The sequence below is a fragment of the Cebus imitator genome, unplaced genomic scaffold (assembly GCF_001604975.1).
Source record: "Cebus imitator isolate Cc_AM_T3 unplaced genomic scaffold, Cebus_imitator-1.0 Scaffold427, whole genome shotgun sequence".
NCBI lineage: Eukaryota > Metazoa > Chordata > Mammalia > Primates > Cebidae > Cebus > Cebus imitator.
Genome location: NW_016107742.1, coordinates 1,669,449 through 1,673,946, shown reverse-complemented (window position 1 = coordinate 1,673,946; position 4,498 = coordinate 1,669,449). Strand labels below are relative to the sequence as shown.

Below are 4,498 nucleotides of genomic sequence, written 5' to 3'. Positions count from 1 at the left end.
AGCCTGTGGAAACCAGAACTTGGGGGCAACATGGTCCTTGCACCTTGCATTGGTCCCCTGGACCCACTCTTTGACCTCTTTCTGTGTCTTTGTCTTTATTTCCTTTCTCAATCCCTCATCACCGCCAGTGCTCAGGGCACCCACAAACAGGGTTGGGGCTGGTACCCAACAATGATATCCTCCAACTCAGCATCCAGAAGCCAGGTCCTACCACCCTCCTGTGCAGCATAGTCAACAGCTCTGCACAGTCCCCGTGTCTGGGCTTGTGTCCTCAGAAGTACTCACACCAGTGACACGGCAGAGGTGGTGGGAACTTGACACCTGCTCAGTCAGACAGGCTCCTCTTGGGAAGGCTTATGAAGGACAGGGGTCAGCAGCCATCTCAGTGATGGAGAACAGCCCTTCGCCAAGTATAAGGGCAGCTTGGGAGGTGTCGTGGAGTACAGCCAGGCCATGTGTACCCCCTAGAAATGTAGCTATGAGGTCAGAGTAACACACACAAGGGGAAGCTGGAACTGAACCAGAGCTGGGAAAGGCAAGGGTCTTCAGGACTTAGGCTCAGAGTGAAGGTGTCCTGGGAGTGCCAGATCCTCCTGCTTCCTCCAATCAAATGATCTCCATGGTCTGGTCTGGATAACAGACCTCACTGTAGATAGTAGTGAGAGATTCCTTTTTTCCAAGATATTGTTCGCCGATGCTCTGAAATACAACACAGAGGGTAGCTGGGTCAGCTGAAGGATAGAATGAATCTGCAGGGACCCACAGAGCCGGCACCCACTGCCATGCACTGCTTATGAATTCCTCTAAAGTGCCCAGCACCACGTCACACCCAGATGTAAATTTTCTTAGTCAATACTGTTGATTGTCCAGATATAGATAAATGGGCAGTTGGACCAGAAATGACAGGTCCTCGCATTGGAAGCCCCAGGCTGGGCAGAGAGACCTGGGAGGTCCCAGGGTGGCCAGTGCCCCGGCACTCACCTTGTCCTTGCCCTTCTGAGACACTTGCTGGCTGAGCATCTCAAAGGGGATACCACCATCATCAACCCCATGGTTCTTCTGCAATCTTCCACCTGACAAAATCAAAGCTCGAATCTGTGTCTTAGAAACATGTAGCCCTTCCCATTACCGTGGACCCCAAGGCTAAGACCACGCCCATCATTCCCTCTGCAAAGTCCACTACCTGGGAGCAAAATTCAGAAAAAGGAAGCTGAGGTTCTAGTGAGGGAAGGGAGGTGTCTGAGCATGTCAGGAGAAATGCAACTTACCCCTTTTTATTTCCTCCTCCTTTTCCTCCTCCTTTTACTCCTCCTCCTCCTCTTCCTCCTCCTCCTTCTTCTTCCTCTTCCTCTTCCTCTTCTTCTGGCATGTCTTCAAAACATACAGCTCAGTTCCCAGGACCAACTAGGATGCCTGGCAGCAGTCTAGCCACGTCCTGTTTGTGTGAACTTGTTCCTGTCACATGGGGAGAGTGGAAAGTGTTTAGACAGGAGATAATTTGAGACACCATTTGTCAAAGGAGAGACAGAGGGAGAAAACAGGAGGATAAGTTGGAAGGAGCCTGGCGTAGAAGCTGGAGAGAGAGGAGAATGGCAGGTCCATTCATTCAACCGGTGAGGAGCTGCTGCTTGGTGCCAGGGGTACTGAGATGAACAAACAGTATCCACAGAAGCCCAGTACACAGAAAGGAAGACAGAAAGTACCACTGCCAGACCGAGGGATCAGAGTTGCAATAGTGGTTTCCACCTTGTGCAAGGTCTTCAGGGAGGGCCTCCCAGAGGAGGTGCTGGCTAAAGTGAGGCTTGAGGGTGGAGTAGGTATTTCTCAGATCTTCAGAGTGGGGCATTCCAGGAAAGAAATGGCTGTGTCAAGACATCAGTGCTGGGAGTTGCCAGCACCCCACTGCAGCAGAAGTGGGACAAGGCAGGCAGAAGCTGTGGCAGAGGGAGTCAGACTGAGGCAGGTGTCTGTGCCCAGAGGGTGTTGTGGTCACACTAAGTGCTTAACACTCCAGGATGGGGTTCACAGGAGGAGGTGGCAGCTCATTTAAAGTGATGCTGACACATCAGATACCCCAGCAGCTCCTGGAGGAAGAGTTGGAGAGGATGAGACTGCACACAGGGTATCAGGTCATTCATTCATTCAGTGAACACTGACTGTGAGCAAATGTTGCCAGGAGCTGTGCTTGGGACAGGGATCAAAGGAAAACATCAAGGTGTTGCAGTCCACAGGGCAGACAGTGACATCAACACATCATTACTGCTCAGTGTTGGATGCCGTGGACAGCTCTCTAAGGAGGTGGGGCCTGAGGGCAGAACCAGATATATCATTTTCAGGGCACTGTGCAATGCAAATTTAAATTCCCTTGATTAAAAACTTCCAGGCATCAATGGCAGTGTTTTAACCAATTTTAGAATGCTAGTAAGTGAGGGACACTGTATGGTTGCATCCATCTTGTGCCCATAAAGCAGCCATGAACGAAAGAAATGCTTGGAAAGGAATAAAAAGGGAATCATTGAACACTCGGTGAGGGAGGGCTGTTGGAGTAAGAAATAGCATGTTCAAAAGCTGAGAAGCTTACAAGAAGCAGGACATATTTTGGGAAATACAAGAAAGCACTTTGGTGTAAAGTGCGTAGGTGAGGCCAGAAACATGAGAAGAAGAGCATCCCCTGAGTTCCATAGGGAAGTAACTGGAGGCCAGATCCCATGGATGACACAGAAAACAACCTAATTCTACCCACGTTTCCCAAAGCCACTCTGGATGTTCAGTGGAGGATGAATGGGGTGGGAAAGCTCCTGGAAGGCTGCTGTCTGAATCGCCGGAGACACGGTGGGGGTGTGTCAAGGAGGACATGGATAGGTGAAGGCGACTCCCACACTGCTGCATGTGGTGAGCAGGTAGAAGGTGGCGATAATGCTCATGGTGAAGAAGAGATCCCAGAACACTCAGATTCCAGTGCTCCCTGAGCTCGGGCAGTCCCTCCTGTCTTGCAGGCTATACTCACCACTCACCTTGGGCACAGACTTTCCCAAGGTCTAAGGTTGCAGCTTTCTGATCCACCTGGTTGCTTACCATACAGATAAACTGCTGTTCCACTGGCACAGGAGCAGGCTGACAGCCAGTGTCCAGGGATTGGGGGCTGGTCCTGGTGTGTCTCTCTGCTCCAGCTCTCTGAGGGGGTCCTTGCTCTCCCAAGTCACGTTCGAGTCCTCCGTGGCCCCTGGAGCCCTACATTCCAGAGTGATGTTACACAGGCCTGGTGTGATAGACAATGACTTGGCCAGGATCTCAGGGTGAGGCACAGGCTCTGGGGCAGGAGGAGACAAAAGAGGGGAATCTTACATGCGTGGAGAACATTGCACATCTCACTTCCTCATTATTTTCTCATTGCAGCCATGGCATGTGCCCTATAAGGAAAGCGGGTATATTCTGTAGATGAAACACAATTTGCCAAAGCTAAATACTGAGCAAATGAAATAAGTAGGGAATTCACTGTGTTCAGCTCCATTTGGGTTTCCCAGATTCAACAAACCTTAAAACCTTCCCAAAGAAAATAAAGGCCAGACTCCCCATTCCTAGGTCACAGTATATTCAGGAAATTGAGGTATTTTCAAGAAGAAGAAGAAGTCTTGGGAAGATGGGCTTGTACTGGCCCAAGGTCCTTCCCCCACATCTCCAGCTGAGGCCATGCCTGGGACTGCACTGGGAACAATGGCTCTGAGTGTGCTTGGAAAGTGCCACTAAACCTGTGGTGCAGACAGAAAAAAAGAGTCGGACTCACAGGCCAGCCTGAGAAATCATGTGGGACCTAAAACTGCATAAGCCACTCTCTCCATGGCAGGATATTTCCCTGTGCAGAGAAGAACTTTAGGGAAAGAACGAGCTGGTAAATGAATTTCCTCAGATGTGCTGCGGTGTAAACTTTCCCCGACACCTATAAAGCCTGAGAGATGTGGATTTGTGGTGGCTTATGTGACAGGCTGGCCTCAGGCTGGGGCTGAGTGAGAGGAGAGCGAACTGGGAGGACTCCATTCACAGGGATTCCCAACTGTGGCAGGCAGAACAGTGGCCTCCAAAATGTCTGGGGCCCAGTCCTGGTAACCCGGGAATAGGTGAGGCTGCGAGGCAAGGGGAATTAAGGTCACAGATAGAATTAAGGTTGCTAATCAGCTGACCTAAAAGAGGGAGATTACCCCGACACTCCTAGTAGAACACTAGCATCAGTGTTCTGTTAGATGATACAGGATGAGGGCCACAAGCCGTGGGATGCCGGCAGCCACTAGCAGGTGAAGAAGGCAAAAAAACGGGTTCTTCCCTGGAGTCCCCTGAAAGAACACGGCCCTGTCTTCATTTTAGTTCACAGAGACTGTGTCAGACCTCTGGCCTATAGCACAGTGAGATAAAAAATTTGTCTTGCTTTCAGTTAATAATTTTTGGGAATTTACGTCAGTGATTTAAGAAAAAAACTACTATACAAATAAAGTAATATTAATCA

At 50.0% G+C, this 4,498-nt stretch overlaps 1 long non-coding RNA gene across 1 annotated transcript; it reads right to left on the bottom strand.

The window, feature by feature from the left end:
* Positions 1-244: 244 nt before the first annotated feature.
* On the bottom strand, positions 245-1,283 carry LOC108290269. The gene is made up of 3 exons (XR_001819503.2): positions 1,269-1,283; positions 982-1,073; positions 245-699 (listed from the first exon to the last, which is right to left on the bottom strand). It is a non-coding gene; the product is annotated as an uncharacterized LOC108290269 (long non-coding RNA).
* Between the last annotated feature and the right edge of the window lie 3,215 nt (positions 1,284-4,498).